At 44.1% G+C, this 25730-nt stretch overlaps 2 long non-coding RNA genes across 4 annotated transcripts in view; one reads left to right on the top strand and one right to left on the bottom strand.

Annotated features, from left to right (window-relative positions):
- Positions 1–12072: 12072 nt before the first annotated feature.
- Positions 12073–14512, bottom strand: LOC129645450 (uncharacterized). The gene is made up of 3 exons (XR_008711339.1): positions 14410–14512; positions 14049–14130; positions 12073–12473 (listed from the first exon to the last, which is right to left on the bottom strand). It is a non-coding gene; the product is annotated as an uncharacterized LOC129645450 (long non-coding RNA).
- The window catches only part of LOC129645448 (uncharacterized), a 51452-nt gene continuing 39776 nt past the window's right edge, over positions 14055–25730 (top strand). Inside the window, exons 1-2 of one of the 3 annotated variants that reach the window (XR_008711337.1) lie at positions 14055–14318; positions 17521–17678. This is a non-coding gene — a long non-coding RNA (uncharacterized LOC129645448). The other 2 variants (XR_008711336.1, XR_008711334.1) reach the window with 2 other exon arrangements.

Raw genomic sequence — 25730 nt, 5'->3', positions numbered from 1 at the left:
GAAGACCCAGCGCAGCCAAAAGTAAGCAAACAAATAAATAAGTCTTAAAAAAAAAAAAAAGAGAAAGAGAAGTTCATTCCTGAAGCTGCTTCTATCCGACCCCTCTCGGTTCCCGTCTCTGTTCTGATTTGTGTTCTAGTTCCCAGGCCCTGCTCCCCTGACTTGGCTGTTGAAGAACCCATGATACATCAACGAATTTTTCTTTGCCAAGTGAATTTCACTTCGAGTCTCTGATGCTCACCTTTAGTGTCTGAGCTGTATTTGGCCTTGTCAGTCCACACAGAGTCGAAGTGAACACAGAGAAAAGAGCTGGAGGAGAGAATGTTTTCGTTCTTAATTTCTTATTGCTTTAAACAGTGAAGAGCTTTAGAAAACTTCTGAGGGATTCTACACTTCAGAGACAGGACATCCAGGAGAAGTTATTGGACCGTGTCGTGTTTTGTAGCTGACGAGGGAGAAGAGAGACTTTGGTCATAGGGAACAGATGGTGGTGATGGGACAGGAGGGCTTGGGCTAAGCCTGGGACCATCAGAAGAAAAGAAAAGGCTTATGGAGTACCATCTGTACCAGCTCACACATGCACGATCTAATTTAGTGTTTCCAAATGTCTTCCTTGGAACACTAGTCCCAGGAGATGCTCTATAAGAAAAGGAGCCTGGATTTAAATATGTTTGGGAAAAGCTGCAGATCACATTCCTGTCTGAAGAAGTCCTGCAATAAGAAATCAATTGAATCTCTCCCTCGCATCTCATTAGCAGGATTGCTGTGTCAAGAAGTCTGTGCATTTGCAATGCTGGTAGATTCTGCAAATTTGCTTTCATTTCTCTGTCCACACAAGGACGTATGAGACCACCATGTGACCCAGCATTTTCCCACTTTGGTAACACTTATTAGGCTTCCCAGGTGGCTCAGTGGTAAAGAATCTGCCTGCCAATGTATGATCCTGGGTTGGGAAGGTCCCTTGAAGTAGGAAATGGCAACCCACTCCAGCATTCTTGCCTGGAGAACCCCATGGACAGAGGAGCCTGGTGGGCTACAGTCCATGGGGTCGCAGAGTCAGATTCGACTGAGGGACTGAGCACAGACACACACATTAATATCCCATAGAGCTTATGTTCTAGAAAACACAGGCTTGGTATACGGGTCGGTTTTTAATCTTCCAACTTGTATACAGTGCAGTGTACATCACTGTCCTTTTTCTATATATGAGGAACAGAGGCTTAGAAACTTGACCACCACTTGTAAGGTTGACTCTCTCTACCCCCAACCTGCTGGATATCCAGCCTCTCCACCCCCACCTGCAGGGCAGATTCTAGTAGAGGCTCTTCTTGGAAAAGCATTGACTCCTGCTGCTGGTGGTTAAATTCTGTACATCCCCCCACGAAAGCATTGTGAAGTGCACAATGGTTGGATTTCTATGGTCTTTTTAGGACAGTGCTTTTTATTTCTGGTAGATTGCAGGTTATTAGTTATTGTAATTTCCCCTCGTGATTCTATACCATAGAGCAGAGTTTTAATGATAGTAAAAATAATAACAACCACAACTGATTGCGCATCCACTGTATTCAGGGCACTTGACACAAATCATCACTTGTCACAACAATCCTGCGATAGAGATATACTTCTTGGAAGGTATGCTCATCTTTATTTGAAGCTCTGAAAGGTTGTGACTGGACCAAGGTTACACTGAACTAGGATTCACCCAGTTTTTTCTGACTTCTCTGCATCATACTGCCTTTTTTTGAAAACGTGTTTTGAGTCTCCACCAATAACCAATGTTTAGAACACTTCTGCTTGCACAATTCAAGGTTGCCCAAATCCCAAATCTAGTGACAATGACTGGTTGCCTTTGTCTCCAGATATGATTCTGTTTATCCCTGTTTGCTTAACTATTGATGAAGGTCTGCTTTGGTTTAAATAGAGTTAAGCTATGAGATTATCCATTTTTGTTCTTTCCCCTCTGTTATCCCTTGACATTTCCTCTCTTTTTTCTTCTTATCTCTCTATTCTTATCTTTCCTTATCTCTCTATTCTTCTCTTTCTGCTTTTATGTTTTTTTACAAGGCTGGTGAAGTTTGGTCTTCTCCCAGAATATAACACCTGTGCCTTCTGCCCTGCTGGGCACCAAACAAAAGAACTTGTGAAGTACATCAAAGTGGCAAAAGAGGGACATCCTCGGTGGTCCAGTGGATAGGACTCCATGCTTCAACTACAGGGGCTTGGGTTCGATCCCTGCTTGGGGAACTAAGATCCCACATGCTGTGCCTTGTGACCTGCGCCCTCCAAAAAAAAAAAAAAAAAAGGCAGGAGGAAGTTGGTGATTCTCAGTGTTTTCATCCTGCTACCCTTCTTCCCCCAAATTTCTCCTCTTTATCTCATCACCCAATGTTTCCTACATTTTCCTTCACCTTCTTCCCTTCCCCCCAGATAGGGAGCTATTCCTTCTAAGGGGTGGGGGATGGGGAGGATGGTCAAGCAGAGGGCAGACCAAGTGGGAGACACCGAGGCCAGGACAGGAGAGGGAAGGTCGTTAAATGGCAGAGAAGGCTGAGGACGTGCAGCTGAAATCCCCAGAAGGGACAGTGAGGAAGCAGAAGAAAGAGCAATGGAAAGAGAAGGAGACAGAGATCAGAAGACTGGCAGGGAGCCTGCAGGAGAGGGAGACTGAGGAGCAAGCGGGACCAGGTGCGGGCAGGTAGCAACACAGACATTTTGGAGAACAGAAGGGCATTCAGGAAGGAGAGCCAAGGCCACACAGGGTCGACTGTGTGTGTGTGTTTTTTTTTAAGGATTAAGGATGAATCACTGTTTTCATCAGCATCAGTGCACATGCCATATGTTAGGTGTTGCTGGAGTGGAAAACACGTTGTGCTGACTTAGAACAGGCTCGACAGCCTCCCACTCTGCCCTGCTGGAGGCCGGGGACAGCGCCCGTGGGTGTAGATTCCCCCCAAGGTGAGGTAACGCTTCCCAGGCGTCTCTTGGTGCATGACCCTCAGGGCTTTCTCCTCTAAAGTGAAACCCAAACCATATAAATGCTGTGAACCGTCCTCGACTGCTCAAAGGTTAGAAGAGAAGTGGGGGTCGCTGCCCCACTAATGACAGATTCCACAGTAAAGACTCAATAAACCCTTGGTAATTAATTACAGAGAAAAGGGACATGATAGCAATGTAGGTCAGAGACTCCTTTGAAAATCTGATGAAAGCTATGGATGCTTTCCCCAGAAAAAAAAGTTTGTCTATTGCCAGGGCAGGAGACGTAAGAGAGGCGGGTTCTATCCCTGCGTCGCGAAGATCCCCTAGAGGAGGACATGGCAACCCACTCTAGTATTCCTGTCTGGAGAATCCCAAGGACAGAGGAGGCTGGTGGGCTACAGTCCATGGGGTCGCAAAGACTCAGACATGACTGAAGCGACTTAGCATAGCACAGCCCATACCTATTTTATTTATAACATCAGGATGCTCATTAAAGCACTAACAGAGCCAACGGGACCCCTGGACCCCTGGGTGAGAAGTCCTGACTTAGAGCATAGGAAATACCTTTGCGTCCGTGAACCATGGATCCAACCAAAACCCCAGAAGTTGGGCTGGTGTTGCCAGCATCGGACAGAGCAGGAGGCTGGGTGAGAGGCGGGGGACTTGCTCCCACATCAGCTACAAGGCAGCGGGGAGGGGGAGCTAAGGCCAGCTCTGAGGCCAGGCTTGCCCTTTGAAAATCTCCAACTTACTGTTAGAAAGACAGGTTTTAGTTTTAACTTTTTGATAGTCGTCAATGGCTGCTAGAAAAGGGAGATGTCAGGTTACACTTCTTTACCTTTGACTGAACCCATGGCTCATCTTCCAGTTCAACTACACTTATTACAGTTGTTGCATCTCTCTCCTTGTCAGAAAAAAACCTACCTGTCATGGGGTACACGAATGATTGGAGGGCAAATGCTGCATGCCGCAGTTAGCAGGAACCCGAAATGTAACCTGGATATGCTGATGTCTGCTGAAGCCTTCTAACCAGCATACAGGCCAGCCAACATTCCAGCCACCTGCCTGGCTGAAAACTCTTCTTGTCAAGCAAGGCATCCATCTCCTGCAGGGTTTAACGATAATACAGTGTATGCTGGTAACTGGTGAGCCATGGAAAACGAGTATGATACTGCACGAGAGTTTCCTTTCATCAGATAAGCTAGTGTGAGTTTACACACTGTTTTGTTGGGATTTTAACAGGTTTTGTTTGTTTGTTTTGGCTTTGGAATATCCATATTATAACATTCTGTGTGCTTAAATCTCAAGAATTCATAACTAGACTTGTAGCTCTCAATTTATGATGTGTATGAAATTCCCACTCAGGGGCTTCTTAGAAACTCTTGGACTCCAAGCACTAGGCTAAATGCTTGATTTTATAGATCAGGCATGGGTTGGAGGTCTGCAGTGTAAGAAGTGCCAGGAGTGAGTTTGTTGTAGAAAGTCGGAGGATGTGCTTTGAGAGACTCTGACTTAGAGGATTAGAGAGGCACTTAGTCTATATCTCTGGAGTATTGATTCTCATCCTGGGATTCCTGATTTATTATTTTTCTTCCGTGGACTTATCAAGGCTGATGAGCTCCTTGAGGGCAGAGACAAATGTGATGCTCATATTTCTGTTCTGAATCCTGACACAATTACTGGTAGTCGACTACACGAGAGAACAGAAATGATAGTTAAAATGTCAGAGGATGAATATTAATATGTTGAGATATTTCAATTTCACACTACAATCATGAAAACGAAATCTTTACTTAGCCTGTAGAAGTCCCGCTTGCCATAAAATCTTAAAAGGAAGAAGTTTAAGCACTCAGGGTAATTCACAACTTCCTGTCCTTCACCCTACTTTCTGGATGTTCATCTACTTGAAGTAAGACATTTCCCGCTGTTTTGGAAAACATGATTTGGAAAACAGCAACTCTGTGTAAGTATGTACTTTGTATAGGTGTTGTGAAGGATAAAAAGAAAACTACAAGATTTGATTCCCATCTTCCAGGGGATTACAGTCTAGTAGGGGAAGGGGATGTCCAAGCACGTGGGTATCTATACACCAAGGCAGATGCAGTGCTGGAAATGGAGGACAGGTGGGATCCAGGCTATTAGTTAGAATTGTCTGGAGGTTGAAGAGATTATTCCAGGATTGAGCAAAAGCAGGAATATAAAAAAAAATTTTTTTAAAGTAGGATTGTGGGTTTGTAAACATCTGATAGTTTTTGTCAGTCTAGCACTGTTTTTCCTTTTTCTGGATTCAACACCTCCTTTTAAATACTTTGGAGGACTCCCCATCTCTGATGCACATGGTCTTGGTGGTGCTAGCCTTTCTCTGGACAAGGAGTGACATTTAGTTAGACTAAGCAGGTTCTGTTTCCTTGGAATGTGGAACTTGAACCTACTGCAGCCATGAAATTAAAAGATGCTTGCCACTTGGAAGAAACGTTATGACCAACCTAGACAGCATATTAAAAAGCAGAGACATTACTTTACCAACAAGGTCTGTACAGTCAAAGCTGTGGTTTTTCCAGTGGTCATGTATGGTTGTGAGAGTTGGACCATAAAGAAAGCTGAGCACTGAAGAATTGATGTTTTTGAACTGCAATGTTGGAGAAGACTCATGAGAGTCCTTTAGACTGCAAGGAGATCAAATCAGTCAATCCTAAAAGAAATCAGTCCTAAATATTCATTGGAAAGACTGATGTTGAAGCTGAAGCTCCAATACTTTGGCTACCTGATGTGAAGAGATGACTCATTGGAAAAGACCCTGATGCTGGGAAAGATTGAAGGCAGGAGGAGAAGGGCTCAACAGAGGATGAGATGGTTGGATGGCATCACTGACTCAATGGACATGAGTTTGAGCAAACTCCAGGAGATAGTGAAGGACAGGGAAGCCTGGTGTGCTGCAGTCCATGGGTTCATAAAGAGTCGGACACGACTGAGCAACTGAGCAAAAACAGTTTTGAAGATAGGAAACCACTGGACCTGAATTCTCCTGATGGTGGGATCCTAAAGATGCTATTTTTGTGCTCCTGCATAGGAAAGATGGAAGGTGAACAAGTGGAGATCAGACTTAAGGGACTTAAGAGTTTGGGGAGGTAGTGGGTTCCCGGTTACCGGAGGTTTTCTTGTCTTGGCTGGATGGCCACTTGGTAGGGATGTTACCAAAGAGATCCAAGCATTAGATGAAATGACCTCGAAGTTCATCTTCAACATAAAATTCTAAAACTCTTGTTAGTCATGTACTGTCAGTGACTGATCCCCAGAACATACATCCCAGGAATCCAGGATTATCACAGCACATGTGACGAGAAAGGCCCATACATGAGTTCTCCCAGGTTTGTCTGTGGTGCCTTTAACAGTACCTCTGCTGTAAACCATGCCATAGGATTTGGGCAAGTGTACATCTACTTGGAGAAAGAGAATTTTGCTTTTCCTACATGAGGCAATAATTTGTAAGCCATATGTGTTACGATTGGCTTTTAAAGCAGCAGTCGCCGTAATAAAAAACTCAACTTATGGGAAATTTCAACCATCTCTCTGCTCAGTTCTTTCATTTCCAGTGGGGTTTGGCTGGAGCCTTGAGAAAGGAGAAAATTTTCATAGTAGCAGTCATTGAAAACCAAGCTGTTATAGTCATGAATGAGGTTGAAGTAAGAAGCAGGAAAATTGAGATGAATTTATAATTTATTTCAATGCCTTCCATTTTCAAAGTGTGTTTTTAATTTTTTTTTTCCCCCTGAATATCAACTTACCTACCCACAAAGCTTGTTGTTGTGTGTTCCTGGACTGGCAGAGAAAAACACTGTGAGGGCCTGTTTAGGACAATTAAGGCTCCTACTGATAGGTTACAAATCAGCCTTTACATTTATGCTCTGCAATTTATAATCATCTGCCAAAGACGATCCAGAGCAGACCATCATTCTGTCTTAGCACATCAGTGAGGGCATATGTACAATACAATAGTATATATAATCTCAAGTTTTTGTGTCAAGGTGGGTGGCCATTCAGCAAGCCCACGGGCATTTGTAGGATGCTAATCATGGCACAAGTTAAAATTTGGTGGGATGTCTCACGGGCCACATGGCTTCTTCTGGAATCTATAAGATGTGAAAATGACAGAGAAGATGGGGCTAGTGTCAATGTGGGTTCAATGAACATTTGTTGAGCACACATCATATGCTGGGTGATAAATCAGCATGGTCCCCACGGTTGAACTCAATAAACAACCAACTGCAAGTCAAGGTGGTTAGGAATGCATATGTGTAGACTAATCAGCAAGCTCTTTGCCAAGTGCTGAGATGGGTGCTCTGATGATTTCTGCATAAGAGATGAAATTGTCTAGAATTCCGGGAGAGAAGCTGGGGAAGGGTATCCTAAGCAGAAGGAATAATACCAGCAAAGGCCTAGAGGTATGAGTACTTGCGGCTTGTTCAGAGGATGATGGGTAATCTAGAGCCATGCTACTTGAAGCATGTATAGCCCCCAGACAAGCAGTGTTTTCATCATCTGGGGATTTTGTTAAAGGCAGATCCTTATTTAGTACATCTGGGGAGGGCCCAAGATCATGCATTCATTTCTTACAAGTTCCTGGTTGATGCTGCTGCTGATGGTTCAAACATAGAGTCTAAGAAGTAAGAACTAGAGCGTCTGAGCGTAAGGTGTGTGACAGTCAATGCCAGGACACAGACGGAAGGTCATCTGTGCAGTTCGGAGGGGTGGGCAGCTGACCCTGTAGGCAATATTTTTGGGGTAAGGATACCTGAGTCCTCTTTTCACCTTTGCAATTCTCTCCCCTTCCAGATAGATACCATTTCATAGGATGGTTCATTATAGTCACTCATCTTGAACTACTTTGAATCCCCTGGCTAAGAGGTGTTACTGAATGACCCAAGTACCCTGGTGCTTGGGAGGCTGGAGGGACCTAAAAGAAACGAGTAAACAAACACCACGTGGTGTAAAGACACAAAGCAGATGGCCTGTGTCCCAGCACACTTGACACGGCGCCCGAAGCGGCTGGAACAATCGTTCATTTATTCACTCAACCATTCAACCCCTCGCCTAGCTCTGTGTGCTCAGTCCTGGGGGCCTTGGGTGGGGTGGGACAGTGGGAGGAAAAGGGTTTGAACCCAGACTTGGAAAGCAATTTTCTTTAGCCAGGTAACTCTGAGACAGAGTGAAAGAAAAGAAAAGAAAACAAAAGAGGGTCTGGGTTATGTGTAGAGTTTGGATAACTAGAGGATAGGAGTTCAGTATAGAGGACTGATGAGGTGTTGCTGAGAGGCGGAGGGTTGATGTACACAGCTGTGGGCAAAGCACAGTCCAGATTTCTCAGCTGTTCTGGAAGCACAATAAGAGGTCATCTAGATAAGATTTAATGTAATCAAGACGTGGCCCAACACATCATCCCAGAAGAATGACAAAATTTTATCTTGGCCTAACTTATAATCTTAAAAAAATTAATGATACCTAGATGGATAAGATTTCTTTTTCTTTTTAAAAAATTATTATTATTTGGCTTTCAGTCTGACTACGGTGGAAAGGACCTGACTGTTGGCCAGAAAATGGATTGCTAGCTAATGGGAAGAGAAATACAAGAGTGATTGGGATTCCCCCCTAGCCACCAGTCCACTAAGACAAAATAAAGAGTCTGAAAGGAATAAAAGCTGAAATCTTCCTTGTGAGAGGGCTCTCATTCGCTTTATTGAATAGCAACTTCAGGCCAGGTACTTTTCATAGGATATTCCACTTAATCCTCAAACAGCCTTATGATCAACTTCATAATATTTTTTTATTCTTGCTCATGACTAATACTTTACAGTTAATAAGTTGAGACTCAGAAAAAATAAAGTAGCTTGCCTAAGGTGTCACAGCTGGTAAGCTGCAGAGTCTAATTCGAGTCTAGCTCTCCCTGGCTGCCCAATGCTACCTGTCTTCTGGTTCAATACCAATGCCATGAACACTTCCACTTGACTTAAAAGACATGGAATACAAAACGAATGATTTTAGGAACAAGCCATGGTCCCTGTACTCGTGGACCTAATGACATCATCTGTCTCAGGGATGTGGGAAATTCTCAGTGAATTCCTGGAAAAGTTTCTCAATGAGAAGGGGGAGTGTCATCTTGAACCCCTATAGAGGCTTTTATCCTTCTAGGAAAGGTTAAGACTTGGTAATGTCCATAGTGTCTTAAACCCTAAGGAAGCTGCATTCAGCCCTCTAGGAATAGAGAATTTGTTAGAGAAGCTTTTCCAAAAGGATTGCAGATAGCTCATGAAACTCTCATTAGACACCTGGAAAATTAAGATGAATCCAAGATCAGGCATGTTCTTAAGCCTTTAGACACTGCAGTCTTCCCTTTACAGGAAGGCTGCAAATGGGTGTTAAGAGAACGGTGGATATAACCCCTGGCACAGAATATTTTCCTATTTTATTTGGAAAAGTTATGATGGCCCATTGGGAAGTAGAACCTGTAGCAGGTGGAAGATCTTGAGGCTATTTGGTGACCGGAGAGAAGGCTCAGAGTCAGTGTGGTCTGTTAAGAGATAAAGAAAAAACAGCTCACTCGGAGCTGGTCCTTGCTGACCAGTCTATTTTGATGGATAACAGCTGTTTGAAAGCTTTAAAAATTACTAATGGGCTAGCATATATCACAAGACATGAGTATGCATTTTCTCCACAACACATGGTTACAGGAAATCTCACTTATTTGATTTTTCTAAATCAAATTGAATTTGTGTCTTTAAAAGCCACCTCCCAGGGCTGGTAATTTTGACCATCATTACTTGTCCATGGCGGGCTTCTCTACTTTTCCTAGGTTTGTATTAAGACCTTTCTATCTGTTATAGACTGAATGTCTTTTGCCCTCCCCCAAATTCATAGGTTGAAATCAACTCCCAAGGTGATGGTATTGGGAGGTGGGGCTTTTGGGAGGTGATTAGGTCATGAAGGTAGAGCCCTCATGAATGAAATTAGTGTTCTTTTATTTTTTTGGCCACACCACTTGGCATTCTGGATCTTAGTTCCCTGATGAGGGATTGGACCTGTGCCCCCTGCAGTGGAAGTGTGGAATCTTAACCACAGGACTGCCAGAAAGTCCCAGGGATTAGTGTGCTTATAAAGATACCCCAGAGAGCTCCCTTACCCCTTCTCCCAGACACAGCAAGAAGAACCAGGAAGCAGGACCTCATCAGACAATGAATCTGCTGGCGCCTCGATCTTGGACATTACAGCCTCCAAAACTTCGAGAAATAAATTTCTGTTGTTCAGTTGCCAGAATGACTAAGACACTACTCAGAGTGTGATCATCAGAAGCTTATTAGTAACACAGAATCGTGGGTCCCACCCCAGACCTGCTGAGTCAGAATTTGCATTTTAACAAGACATGAAGGCTATTTGTGTGCACATTACAGTTTGGGAAGCACTGATGTGAGAGTCTTGGAGGCCTATCAGTCCTGACTATTTCTGGAAGGGTCACTGGTCTTCAGGTCTTAATGATTATTGCTGAATTACTTAGTGTCCAGTCTTTTGCGGTTGATTAGGAGCCAGGCATTTCTACTTTCACTGAGCCTCTAATGCTCCATCAGAGATCTTGCCACCACTGGGGTCCCAGGTGGGGGGGGGGTCCCCGCCACTCTCAAAGCACCAGCATCCTTTTCTCCTCCCCCTGAGAACCATCACACCCCAGACCCTTGGGGCCAACAATCTTCTCTTGCATCACAATTGCTGTTCCTGAGGAGGGAGGGAGGTGGTGCCAGGAGAGGCTACCTGTCAGCCACCCTTTCTTCCCTGTGAGACTCTGTGAAATGGGTCTCAGGCGTGGTTGGCCAGTGACCACCCCCAACCCCTATACCCCATTCTAGCAGTGAACCAGAGCGAACCAGCGACCCACAGCTAATCCACAACATGGGAAAACATGAAAGGAAGCCAGTCCCAATTCAGCTTCAGGCTGGACCCGTGAAACTGGGGCCCCTATGAAATAATCCATAGGTTTTATGAGTGGGCCACTAAAACTTTCTCACAGCTTGGACCATGAGTGCATTTTCTGAATCAGTGTCAAGATATGCCAGCTAACACAGGGTTTCAATGCCATTCATAAGCTTCCCTCCTTCCAGAACAAACAAACAACTAAGAATCTCCCGGACATTTTAATTACTTATTGTGAAATGGCAACAGAAAATTTGAAATTAAGGCTGACTCAGGAAATTCAAAATCTGAGTCTTCTGGGGGGTAGGTAATTGATGTTTTGGGAAAAATAATTTGATTAGAACCTCTCATCCACTTTTATTGCCATTGAAAAGAACAAAACATGCTGTCACTATAGCGTTTAACTGACTGAGCTTTTGAGAATTCATTCATTGCCACAAAGTAGCTCATCTTAAAGGAAAAGCAAAAACGTTGCTACAAAAACTTAGCATGAAATAAGTTTCAGGAGAAATATTCATTCGGTTCTGGGTCTTAAAATTTTTTAATTAATGAATAGATATATTTTTGGCAAGCAAAGTGAGATTTTAAAAACCAGCTTGAGCCGAATGTCAGGTGAATTGTGCCCTATTGCCTGGGTCTAATCCCTACTGACCTTTTGTTCCCGTAATTAGAATCAGTGCCCACATCACTATTAGCTAAGGAGACTTTAGAGTTGTTGTAAAATCGCTATTAAATTGGGTGCAATCAGATTCTCCTGTGAGCTCACAAAGTCTTCAGACCCAGGATGAAGGCTGTTTCTCATTTAAACATTGTCAGGCTAAGAAGACCGATTCGATTGCTCCTGAATTTTGCATATGTCAGCATAGTAGAAGCTTAGTCATGCAAATCCCTATTACTTAGCATGTCTGTAGCCCAGAAATACAGAGCTGTGTTGCCATATTTTATCTGTGTTTGTAGTTGAAAGCATGCCTTCTATTGTGTTTTTAAAGAACAGATGTCGGGACAATGTTTAAAGCACATAACCCGAATATTGAAAAATGTTTTTTCTACTTTAAAAGAAAAAAAAGAATCCACAATAATGAATTCAGTCTGCCAGTTTGTATTTTCAAGGAATATTTTAACTGTTGAGGGACTTTCCACACCCCGTCCTTTAAATGTGCCCTTCAGATGCCAAGGAAGGCCAAAGCCATCTTGAGCTAGTCGTTTGTTTTACTGACTCAGCAGGACCGCAACATATAAGCCAGTCTCTCAGGGCCTGAGAGTCTTTAGAACTTCAGGGGTCTGTGTTCCATTCTTATTTATTGAGCGAAACAATGCATGGAGGAAGAGTAATAGAAGCACTTACTTTGAAGACCTAGGTGAGGGTGAACCAGAGGCAAGCGAGTGCTCAGGAGAAATCGGGTGGAGGGTCAGCGAGGGCTGGAAGACAGCGGAAGGCCGAGGATGCGCCATCTCTCTGGGGGACACAGTGGGTGGATTGGCAGGAACTGCAGGAGTTGTGGGTGGAACAGATGGTCCAGGGTCAGGAAGCAAGTTCTATTCTGTGTAGGGTTGCGATAAAGGGTATTCAAACAGGGAAATAAAGCAGGAGGCCGAGCATACCCGAGAGGAGGGTGTGTAAAGGTCAGGAGCCTGTTTGCCTACACCTGGCAGCAATTTGCAGCGACTGTCTGAATGCCACGCACAGAAAGATTGGAAGAGTTCCCAGCAAGGACAGGTGAGGTTCCTTACTTTATCTGAGATAGAGTTTCTGGCCGGGAAGAAGGTTACAGGCAGGGCAAGTGCAGTCAAAAGCAAGGAGCTGGAATAGACTTTTGCAATGGACTAGAACAGTTCTCTTTTTGGAGGTGAGGGGCTAAAGCTTCATTTAAAATGTAGGTTATTTAAGGTCCCAAAGCCTCAGCTTGTCTGTAAATTAAAAGGTTCTATTAGAAGGAACCTGCCAGGGGCTTCCCTGGTGACTCAGTGGTAAAGAATCTGCCTGCCAATGCAGGAGACACGGCTTCCATCCTTGATCCAGGAATATTCCAGATGCCGCGGAGCAACTAAGCCCATGCGCCACAACTATTGAGCATGTGCTCTAGAGCCTGGGAGCGGCAATGAACGAAGCCACTGCAATGAGGAGCCCTCATACTGCACTTAGAGAAAAGCCCATGAAGCACAGACAAAGTTAAAAAAAAAAGAGGAAACTGCCATATTACAGACACGGCAGCAGGACCCGAGTCAAACACAGATCTTGTAACTGAGTAGGACCCCATGGGGCCTTCCCAGAACAGGGCTTCCCTCCTATCCTCTGCTCTAGCTCCTCTCTGAAGTATCCAGATAATAGTATTTGATGCACATTTCCTGGATTGTTTGACCGAAGTGAAAAAAAACCTCCCCTTCTCCAACAAACAGAAGATGTTAACTACTTGAGGACCAAGAGCAGGCAGCCCCAGGCCTCCTAGAGCCTAAGGACTGATAATGTTACGCCCTGTGACACCATTCTGTTACTCTCCATCAGGCTGTCAGAGAACTGGGCACAAGTTGATTACAGACCCTGCAATACCTCCTCCACCAAAACCTGGCTTTTCAAAGTGCTTGGCTGAACCCCTTCGGGGAGCTCTCGGGGCTTTGAAGGGCACGAGCAACAGTCTCCTTGCATGGCCTTGCAATAAACCTTTCTCTGCTCCAAAATCCGGTGTTTCAGTTTGTTTGGCCTGACTGTGCATCTGGTGTACGAATGGATGGTCATCTCTCCACTGCCCTGTATCCGCATCTAACCTCTCTTAGAACTGCTTTGCAAATTAGCACTTTTTCATATCAAGCATCTGGAAGACAGACAAGATATGGTCTAAAAGCCATGATGCTATGAAGAAGCAACAAGCTAATAATTTTAGAGAAAGACTCTCCAAATTATCTGGCTAGTGAGTGGCTGTCAGGTTTGGGAGAGGAGTTACGTGGAGGAGCAAACACGAGCCTGGTGCTGGAACCAGATGCCTGTGCCCGTCATTCTTTGAGTAGCAGCCCCTGTGGGATGCACACGAGAGCATGGGATGCACACGAGAGCAGGGCCATGGGATTCCTTGATCCAGAAAAACAAACAGCAAGGGCTTCATGAAGAACCTTTTTAGTACCTGTTGACGCCGGAGTCGAGTGAGTGATTTCAGGGCATCGAAATGAACCTCTGACTGTGTAGAGACTTGTTTCAAGACCAAGCTTCACAGGGGCAAGAGGGGGAGCAAGGTGTGAGAATGAATGGGCAGCAGGCACTGTGCCCGCTGGACGGCAGTGCCCGCTGGACGGCAGCGCCATCTTGTTTTTCATGGAATTTCTTCACTCATTCAGCACAAAGGATACAACGTCTGCAGCATCTTCTGAGCCTGGAGGGATGGGGGGCATTCAAGGTAGGTCCCTGCCCTTAAGAAACTTATGCTCTATAGAGAATCCCAAAACATAGATTTGAAGCACTCGGGAAATAATTACAAGGTAGCTCACAATTTCTCCTCCTCTGAGGTAAAAGATCAAAAGGGCTGTGTTACAATGGGTCATCGTGTTGGTGCCTGTCTCAATTGCCCAAGTACTCCGGAGGCATTTGAACTGGAGAGGAAGGGGGGCCAGGACTTGGTCCTGGTGGCTCTTGGCTTTCTCACTCTCACCCCAGGCTCTGTCTCCTCACCTGGATCCTGGGAATTAAAGCCCTGGCTCTGACTCACCAGGATGTCATAAAGATTGGCAAGACAAGACGCGGTTCGTCCAGCACCTTACACCCTTTGACAGAAAGGCACCTCTAGAGATGAATACAGGGTGGTATTGCTGATGATAGCAGTTTCGCTTTGCATTTCCATATGCTGGACAGCCTAATCTACCCTGTCTAAACATGGAAATCCCATAACTCTGCCCAACTCATCACTCCATTAATCCACTTAACCCCTGGCCAATACATGATCTAAATATTTAATCTTGTCTGTTTGTTATCTGTGTTTATTCCATGTGAATTCATGGTCTGAATCTCCTGTTTATCCCTCTCGATGGAATCTAACTTCAACTAGGAGAACCCCAAGGAGGGGAGGGAGAGTGTCTTGTCCATTTCTTTTTTTTTTTTTTCCCGCTGGCACCCAGTATTGAACTTGGCACATAGTAGGAGCCTACCAATTGTTTGATGTTGAAGGGCAAGAAGTTCTCAGAGTAATTGTTCTTTTTTTGGCATCTGCAGAGAGATGCTTTATTGCTGCCATGGAAGAATCTTATTGCTTCAATCACCTGTAACAGTTTCTGGCACATAGTGAAAATTTATTTTATTATTATTATTTTTTTACATAGTGAGAATTTAATGAGAAGTTGCATGAATGATCTTTGATCGTGCCTGGACAGGTGTGTGTGTGATAAGTCACTTCATTCATGTATGACACTTTACGACCCCATAGACCATAGCCCCCAGGCTCCTCTGTCCATGGGATTTTCCATTCAAGAATACTGGAGTGGGTTGCCATGCCCTTCTCCAGGGGATCTTCTCGACCCAGGGATCAAACCCAAATAAATTTCCTGCATTGCAGGCAGATTTTTTACGTGCTAGCCATCAGGGATATGAGTCAAGTATAAGAAAAGAGGATTGTTCTAGAAGGCAGGAGACCTGGAAATTGTTTTTGGTTTTTGTAATAAGCTGGTCTATGAGGTTGGTCAAGTTCTTTAAAGGTCCCAGGCCTCAGTGTTCTCATCTGTCACATGGACAGATCAGATTAGGTGACCTCTAAACTGCCTTGGCTCTTACGCTCTATCTGGGTCTGGGAGTCACTCTGGGTGAGGCATGGGGGTGGGGGGTCACCGCCTGTTGGAATGAGCATTTCTTCCCACCATTGGGACTCAGGGATCAGGGACATGGGCAGGGAAACGGGGTGCCTGCTCCCCTCTGAGCCTCCTCCTGGCTCTCTTGGTCTGTCCCTTGCAGCCTGGGCTCGGGGTGGGATGCCAGACATCTGCTCATTCCATCTGCATCAGCTCATGTTTATACAGCGCCCCTGGATGCCTGGGCCTGGAGTCACCTGGGGGAGGGCCTGTGTAGGGGGTTGGGGGGGATCTTGATTATGCCAAAGCCTCCATATGGGCTATGTTGTTTCCCTGCAAAACCCAAGCACGTGGGAGGTAGAAGGAGGGTGAAGGAGATCCCAATTTATTGCTTCGTCATGTTTATTTTCACTCTTGGCTGGTTTATGGCATTTTTCTTAATGTATTAGGGTCACAGTTTTATCGACTTCAAGGCTGCTTGAAAGCTGTGTGTGTGTATGTGGAGAGAGAAAGAGAGAAGGAGGGAGGGAGAAAGACAGAGTCTGTTAAGAATTTCTCTCTTTCTTCCTCATCAGTTTTTTCCAGTAACATTTTGATTTTTAGCCTAAATAATTAGCCATCCTAGCTAAATGTGATTCCCTTCTCACAGCTCACTACACCTGTCACCATTCTGTTGTGATTAGTTTAATTTGCCTAGATCAAAAATTAGAATGTGATTTAACTACTTTTAAAGAGGGTCCAGGGAGAAGGCAATGGCATCCCACTCCAGTACTTTTGCCTAGAAAATCCCATGGACGGAGGAGCCTGGTAGGCTGCAGTCCATGGGGTCGCTAGAGTCAGACATGACTGAGCGACTTCACTTTCACTTTTCACTTTCATGCATTGGAGAAGGAAATGGCAACCCACTCCAGTGTTCTTACCTGGAGAATCCCAGGGACGGGGGAGCCTGATGGGCTGCCGTCTATGGGGTCGCACAGAGTCGGACACGACTGAAGCGACTTAGCAGCAGCAGCAGCGGCAAAGAGGGTCCCTGTAAATTATAATGGAAAAGAATTAAAAAAAAAAAAGAATATAGACATACACTTATGTATAAATATAACTGAATCACTTCTGAAACTAACACAATATTATAAGTCAGCTATGAAAGTGAAAGTGTTAGTTGCTCAGTAGCGTCCGACTCTTTGAGACCCCATGGACTATATATAGCCCACCAGGCTCCTCTGTCCTTGGGACTTTTCGAGAATACTGGAGTGGGCTGCCATTTCCTTCTCCAGGGGATCTTCCTGACCCAGGGGATCTTCCTGACCCAGGGATAAAACCCGAATCTCCTGCATTGCAGGCAGATTCTTTACATCTGAGGCACCAGGGAAGCCCCGAATCAACTATAATTAAAAAAAAAAGGGTCTCCCTCACCTATTTCCCTCATGAATCTACACTGTTGAATTCCTCTGTCTTTTATAATAAAAGTACCAAATCCCATTTGTTAAGCACTGTGCCAGGTCCCACGTCGAGTAGTTAACATAATGATGTAGGAAATCTCTCCATTTTACAGATGAGATTAATGTTCAGAAGTTAATTGGGATTGAAACACAGATTTGCTGGACTTATTCTTTTCCTGCAAATTGAGTCCTAAGAAAATAGGATTTTAAGCATGTCTTGAAGAGCCACCAGCAGGGTGAAAATGTACATGAGTTGAGAGTGGCAAGGTGGGCAGGCGGATTTAGGGCTCTTAGGCGTGACGGTGGTAAAAAGGAAGAGAAGACTACATTTAGAGGGGTTTTAACGCTCCCTTGTTTTTTCCTGGGCTATCTCCTGTGGTTGCAGTGTCCACTTTATGTCTGGGAAAATGACGGTTATCACTGTTGCTGCCCTGATACACGTTTCGACACCGGGAATCTTCCCCTCTGGAGGTGCAACTTCTGATGGTGTTTCAGTTCACTCGTCCAGTGTCAGGCCCTGGGCTGGTGCCAGTGGTGGCAAAGGTAAGACCCACTCTCTCCCCTCCAGACCCTCACAGCTGAGCTCCTCAAGGTTCCTCAACACCCAGCTGGGCTGAGAACATGGTGCCCAGCCATGGGTATATGGTCCCTGTGGTCCTACCTCAATCTTGGGCTACGCAAGAGCCGTAACCTAGTTCTCTTTCTAAGCTCAGGAGCCTGCAATGACCCAGATGCCGCTGAGTGAGTGATTACAAGTTTAGCCAGATTTGAGTACTGACAGTGTCAACGGCAGAGCAATGATTACTTTTTTGAATATGTGTCCCATTCAATGGCCGTTCAGTAGTAACTTGTTCTACAGCCCCTGACAATGTTTTCTGTATTAAGTTATGCTTTGGGGGGAGAGACCCATGCCAAGGGATGGCCAGGTATTTAAAAAACAAAAAATCATTTTTTGATGGCTATGGAAAAGATGTCAAAAAAATTTCCTAAATCTTCAACTGTTTTCCCGATTTTTTTTTTTTTTTTGCTACTGACATTTTCCCTCTGACCTCTTGGAAATAGCAGGAAGGGAAAGGAATGTTAGAATAGCAATTTGAGGGTGATAGAGGTGTGACTATGTGTACAGCTGGGGAACACAATGGGCACTTAAATTAGAAATAATTCTAGGGGATTTCCCTGGCAGTCCTGTGGCTAAGACTCTGTGCTCCCAATGCAGGGGCCTGGGTTCGACCCTAGTCAAGGAACTAGATCCCACATGCTGCCACCAAGACCCAGTGTAGGCAAAGAAAATTAAATTAAAAAAAAAGAAAAATAATTCTGAAACATTGGCCCAAATTTTTCCTAACTTGTAAGAGTCTGTTTTTGTTTTTTTTTTAACAGTTGAATTTCTGCAAGAAAGGTGAGACTGAACTTTTTTAAAAGATTTTTTGTTGTAGACCATTTTTAAAGTCTTTATTGAAATTGTTACAATATTGCTTCTGTTTCCTATAATTTGATTTTTTGGCCATGAGTCATGTGGGATCATAGCTCCCTGACCAGGGATCTAACCCACACATTGGAAGGCAAAGTCGTAACCCCTGGACCTCTGGAGAAATCCCTGATTGAACTTTTGGTTAAAGAGTAAGGAAAATTGTTGCATCATTCCTATATATAAGCATGTGGAGAATGGTTCCCTATGACTGTATCAAGAACTGGTTCTAAGACATTGGGTCGGAAATTTATCTGAACTCTATTTAGATGTTTGTTTTGGTTTTCTGTGCGGATGGTTCTGGGGACAAGTTGGCCAAGGGAAACTGACCATCTTTATTCCTATACAGAGGATGCTAAGAGACCATGCAGAAGCTCCTCTAAAGCAGGAATGGGGCATGCGGCCTGATGAGAGCAGAGACTGGGGGTTCACTTAAGACATGTAGATGAAGGAGCTGCTCTGTGCCGGACCTCGATAGGTTCTTGACAAATTGTTTGGTCAAATGACACATTTCCCACCTCAGGGCTTCCAATCTGTACATCAATGGGAGGTGATTTTATTTATCCTAAAAAATTAGTTGTCAGTTCAGTTCAGTTCAGTTACTTAGTCCTGTCCGACTCTTTGCGACCCCATGGACTGCAGCATGCCAGACTTCCCTGTCCATCACCAATTCCGGGAGCTTGCTCAAACTCATGTCTGTTGAGTCGGTTCAATTTGACTGTAACTCCAACGGTGATAACATATATGGAGGGAAGTTATTTGACCTCCAGTCTCTTTATTTTCTAAAATCCAGAGTTTAATATTGGTTTTTAAAAAAAATCACCTAGAAACCATTTTTTTTTCCTGCCTTACAACTGTGAAGAGCACCCAGGAGTTAACTCAGCTGCAATCAGGGAGTAAATGGTCCAGCATGCAGCTTTCGTGATTGTAACTGTACAAAGATGGGGCTGGTAACGTGACAGATGCTAACAGGGACGGATAGAAGAATACTTTTGTTGTATCAAATGTGCTATTTTAAATTTTTTAATTTTTGAAATTAAAGTATAATGTACTTATATTAGTTTCAAGTATACAATATAGTAATTTGATATTTTTGTACTAGGTTGACCAAAAAGTTCATTTGTAGTTTTCAGTAGATGTTATAGAAAAACCCAAACAAACTTTTTGGCTAACCCAATATATTATGAAATGGTCACCAATGGAATGCACTATTTTATTTTCAAGACATGAAATGGCAATTCTCACAAGAACTTCTAAACAGAAAGCCATTTTTGAATCTACCATATGATTCTAAAGTTGAGTTTTTATGAAAAAATGTTCTAACAGGTGTCAACTGCAAAGCCGGATGTATTACGGTGAGGACCCTCTTTTGATAGGAGAGCTGCTTTTTGTTTCTTTCAAAGGGGGTTGTTGGATGGTCAGAGAGGGGCACAGGCTGACAGATGTTTCTAGTAGGGCTGGAGGTTTATACCCTACTGCTCACACCTCACTTTAGTTAAAAGTAGCTGTGGTTCACTATTTACAGAAGCCAAGACATGGAGCAACCTAAATGTCCACTGACTGATGAACGGGTAAATAAGATGTATGTATATTCAATGGACTATTACTCAGTCATGAAAAAGAATGAAATAATGCCATTCACAGCAACAGGGATGGGCCTAGAGATTATCACATTAAGTGAAATAAGTCAGACAGAGGAAGACAAATATCATATGATACCACTTATATATGGAATCTAACAAAAATGATATAAATGAACTTATTTATGAAACAGAAATAGACTCACAGACATAGAAAACAAACTTCTGGTTACCAAAGGAGATATTGAAGGAGTGGGGGAAGGATAAATCAGGAGTTTGGCATTAACATATACACACTACTAGATATAAAAGAGACAAACAGCAAGGACCCACTGTAGAGCGCAGGGAACTATATTCAGTGTGTTGTAATAATCTACAGTGGAAAAGAAACTGGGAACGTTTATATATGTATGTATATATACACAACTGAATCACTTTGCCCTACCCTTGAAACTAAGATAACATTGTAAATTAACTATACGTCAATAAAAAAAAGTCGTGGATATTGACAAGCTAGCTGGACTTGAAGAATAATGCGTTGTATGCTAACATAATAGCCAGTATTTCCACGGCAATTTTGCTTCCATGTACATTATGACATTCAATCCTTTTCACAATGTTGTGGATATTATTCTTTAGAAATGAGGGAAGTGACTTGACTCAGTAGGAATCTGCAAGTGAAATAGCTGATATTTAAAATCAAGTCTCTGATACCAAATCCTACTCTTTTCCACAGTTTCCTGTTGGTTGGGGTTTATATACTACATAATATTTGGCCAGCAATTTCCTGGGTTAAGTTGACATGGTTAGCTTTTATGGGTTGCAAAGTAATATAATATTTCTTTCACATGGTATGTTTTAAGTAAATATTTTAGATCTTTTTCATATACTTATTTTATATTATCTTTCAAGGTAAATATTAATGTAATAGTACCTTATAACTTGAACAAAGCTTTTAATTTATAGTATCCCTAAAATCAATTGTAAACATTCTCAATGGAGTGAATTTTTAATGCATTTTGCAACTTGAGAATCTGTGATTGAATATATAGATAACACTCTGAAGGTGAAGAGTGGAAATAGAAAACACGAATCTTGAGTACCTAATTCCATGTGAGAAAGTATCCATTTGGCAGACTTAGAAGAGATTTTTTGTGGTTGAACTTCAATTTGAATACAGATTTAGCAAGTGATGGGTTTAGGGGTTATAGTTGGAGTTCTTGAGAAAACTTGACATCATTGTAGTAACGTCCTTCTTGGATATAGATGTCTCCAGGGAACTGATACATATTATGTCACCTCTCCCCAAGTCATCTTTGAGTGCTGGATATTCTCTTCGTGTCCCTTATTACCATCATTATGACAATGACAGTGTTAAGGAGAAAGTGAGGCCCTGAACTAAGGTGAGGTGCTGGGGCCGCACAGGTAGAGGAGGCTCCTGGCGCATCCTCTGGGTGGGGATGTTTAGGGCTTAGCTGGGAGATAACGTAAGCACTGAAGTCTTAAGAGATAAAGATAACCCAGAGTAATGGCCCTCAGACTTTTATGAGGGTGAGGACCCCTTGTTAATATCAAAGAATTTAATGAGCCTCATGTGACAGTCATTATACTTTTAATTATCTTATTGCTGGATACTACTTGGGATTGCAAACCTCCTTGCAATTATCCCCTTGGCCTATAGAGTAGGGGTCACTGGAGAAGAGCAGGGGACCCTGGCTCTTTGGTGTCCCAATAAGTGCTAATACTCCAAAGATTCTTGCTTTCAACTGCCTCTTTTTGCTTTTCCTACCTTCTTTGCTCTGAGAGTCTGGAATGAAGACCATGAGACTGAGTTCTCTAAGCAAACCTCCTATTATAAGGATTTCTCTGGCTCAGTGGTAAAGAAGCTGCTTGCAATGTAAGAGACCTGGGTTCAACCCCTAGGTAGGGAAGATACCCTGGAGGAGGAAATGGTTGTAATCCACTCCAGTATTCTTGCCTGGAAAATCCCAAGGTCAAGGGATCCTGGCACGCTACAGTCCACGGGGTCGCAAAGAATCAGACACGACTGGGTACCTCACACTTATTATGTAGATCTGGACTCATCTCCAAGAAAACTCCAGTGGGTCCGTCACATCAGACATCCATTTACTCTTCAGGAAAGTTTCTGGTGAGAGATTTCTGACTGATGGATTTGTTCTCTGTATTACTGAACTTTGAAGTAATCATCGGGAAGCTCTCTCTCGCCAATTTACCTTTTGAAATAAATCGTGCAGAAAGATGAGTTTCTGGACCAGGGAACAAATTCTCTTCCTCCCTCTTACCTGTATTTTCTAAATTTTCCATACTCGTGTGTATTATTTTGTATAATAAAAATGAGTGTGAAAGCTTGCCCACTTCGATTTCCTTACTCGGGACTCCGTTTTCCTTTCTTCCTGCCATTCTTGGTCTTCTTTGCTGACGCTCATAGAAGCAAGCATGCTACTAATTACGATGTTTGTGTAAGACCACAGTGGCCTGGAGAAGGCTTGTGTGCCCTTAGGGTGCGCTTGCCTCTCACGGGGCGAGACTGTAGAACATGTTTGTGGGTTGGTGGATGTTTTGGAAACTGTCTACCAAACGGATGTGTATTGTATATAACAACAATAATTTTCCAGGCAGGGCTTTTCGTTCCTGTTATTGTTATCGTCTGTCAAGCTCAGTAGTGGCCCAGCGTGGGCTCTGCGATGATCAGAGTGGTTGACAATTGGGACAGAATAGGGAACGGCTCACCTCTGAGGTACCGGCTCTGTGGGAGGCTGGGGGTTTGTGTGGCCCTAACATCGTCGGAAGTGAAATTTCCCCCACGTGATATAGATTCTCTACGGAGCAAGGCTGGTTTCTTCGCTTTGAAGGAGAAATTATGCTGTTTATTCTTGCGTTGTTTATCAGCCCTGCCTGACCTGATTTCCATCACCCAGAATACAGACACTTCGTGTCTTAAGTTCTCTGGCTAAGGAGTCACCCAGTCCCGAAATAAACATTATTTCACATGAGTGTTATTTTCTTTGATTTACGCTGCCTCCGAGCAGATCACAGAGGGAGAGACAAGGAAAGGCTGGTAAAAGGACTGCAGAGGCTAAGTTTCATCTCCTGTGGGATTTTTTAACGGGTCTTGGAGTTCATTGCATTGTCTGGTTTCTTTATGAGGAAGACTTCTAATCTCAAGAGAGGCTAGAGCCAGAGAACGCTTCCAAGTGTCGGACACTCGTATCTAACCTGAGTCATAATCGTGATCCCTTCGCTATCTGACCTGGGTCTCGCTGACTTGAGGGTCGAGGGTAAATTCTGCTGCCTCAGTTGTCTTGCTCTCCCCACAGTGGTACCTCCTGGCCAGTCTCCATCCCCCTGTATCTCTGTGGGCGCCTCACCTGTAATCTCTGGTGGTGCCTGCTTTCTGAGCACCACTGCTCCCAGGGTTGCTGTCTTGCTGTGACTGCCAGGGTCAGGTCGGGCCACCTTGGGCTGGTCCTCTGGAAGCTCAGCAATCTCTTGCTACTGCTGCTCTCCTGCGCCACTGTGTCATACCATCGCCTAGAATCTTCGGTGCTTTGGCCGTTGGCTGGTTCTCTCTCTTCCCATGGACGTCTGCCCATTCTCAAGTTTGCCACTTTACCTGCATAGCCCAGGAGGCTGCAGCTTGAAGTTCCTAGGGTCATTGCCATGCTCAACGCACCCCAGCCTCTGGATGTGTCCCTGGAACGCAGCCGACTCTCGGAAGGTGAGAGGGCGCGATAGTTAAGGCACAGGTGCCAAGGTCACTGACTGGGTTCCAGTCCCAGCTCTGCCCCCCAGTAGCTGTGTGACTTCGAGAAGTATAATCTCTGTGCATTTCCTCAGCTATAAAGTGAGAATGGCACTTTTTCCTCTGCCTCCCAGGGCTATAGGGAGGATTAAATGGCTACACAGAGGTCCATCACTTAGAATGGTGCTCGGCTCACGGTATGAAGGGGCTTCCCAAGTGATGGTAGTGATAAAGGAGCTGTCTCCAATGCAGGAGACATAGGAGACAAAGGTTCGGTCCCTAGGTCGGAAAGATCCCCTGGAGGAAGGCCTGGCAACCCACTGCAGTGCTCTTGCCTGGGAAATCCCACCAACAGAGAAGCCTGGTGGGCTACGGTCCATGGAGTTGCAAAGAATCAGACATGAATGAAGCGACTGAGCATGCAGGCGTGGTTGAAATGTTGGAGACATTTACAGCGGTTACTTTTCTGCCGTGTCCGTTTCATTGAACGCTTTCTCGTCCAGCTCCAGGTTTGCAGTGATTCTTCCTGTCCCCCCAGTACAGAAGTGACCTTCCTTTTCTTTGTTTTCTTTTCTGTGCTCCCACTGCAGTGGGGCCAGGGCTCTGATGGCACAGTACTTCAAAGCCTATCCTCCCCAGGTCAGCCTGTCCAGGATGGTCACTGCCAGCCACATGTGGCCACGAGCACCTGAAACGTGGCCACTCTGATGTGAGCTGGGCCGTGAGTATAAAATGCGCCTGGGAATGTCAAAGGGAAGTCTGAGACAAAGAATGTACAGTTCTCTATTGGTAATTATGTTGATTCCATGTTGAAATGATAAGTTTTAAATATACTGGGTCCAAAGATATATATTATTAAAATTAATTTCCCCTGTTCTTTTAATTTTTTACTTATTTATTTTGGCTTGTGTGATCTTAGTTCCCTGACCAGGGATTGAACGTGGGCCCTTGGCAGTGAGACGGCAGAGTCCTCACCACTGGTCTGTCAAGGAATTTCCTCCCCTGTTTCTTTTAAAATATTTTAACTTGGCTACTAGAAATAGGGGCTTCCCTGGTGGTGCAGTGGTAAAGAATCTACCTGCCAATGCAGGAATGACTTGGGTTTGATTCCTAGTTCAGGAAGATCCCCTGGAGAAGGAGTGGCAACCCACTCCAGTACTCTTGCCTAGGAAATCCCGTGGACAGAGGAGCCTGGTGGGCTGCAATCCTTGGGGTCGCAAAGAGTTGGACACAACTGAGCGCACGCGTGCACACACACACACACACACGAAATAAGTTTCTGCTGTGGTAAAATATACGCAAGATACCATTTACCATTTTAATCATTTTTAAGTTCAATGGCATTCAGTCCATTCATTTTGTTAAGCACCATTTCCACCTCCAGCACTTTTTCATCTTTCCAAACTGAAACTGTACCCATTACACACTCATGCCCCCTTTCTCCTTCCCCCCAGCTCCTGTCCCCACTATTCCACTCTCTGTCTCTAATAAGTTGGTATTCTTGGTACCTCAGGTGAGTGGACTCCTGCAATATATTTGCCTTTTGTGATTGAATTATTTTACTTAGCATAGTGTCTTCAGGGTTCAGTTATGTCTTAGCATGCATCAGGATTTCTTTTTTTAAGGCTGCATAGTATTCCACTCTGTGTGTCTGTAAGATCACATTTTGTTTTTCCATCGATACTGGGTTGTTCCCACTTTTCGACAACGGTGACTAATGTAGAGGAGTGTAAATTTTACACACAGTGTACATTGCACTTCTACCCAGCAGCACTGTGCTAGGG

Source organism: Bubalus kerabau, chromosome 3, assembly GCF_029407905.1.
Source record: "Bubalus kerabau isolate K-KA32 ecotype Philippines breed swamp buffalo chromosome 3, PCC_UOA_SB_1v2, whole genome shotgun sequence".
NCBI lineage: Eukaryota > Metazoa > Chordata > Mammalia > Artiodactyla > Bovidae > Bubalus > Bubalus kerabau.
This window is presented reverse-complemented; position numbering and strand designations above follow the sequence as displayed.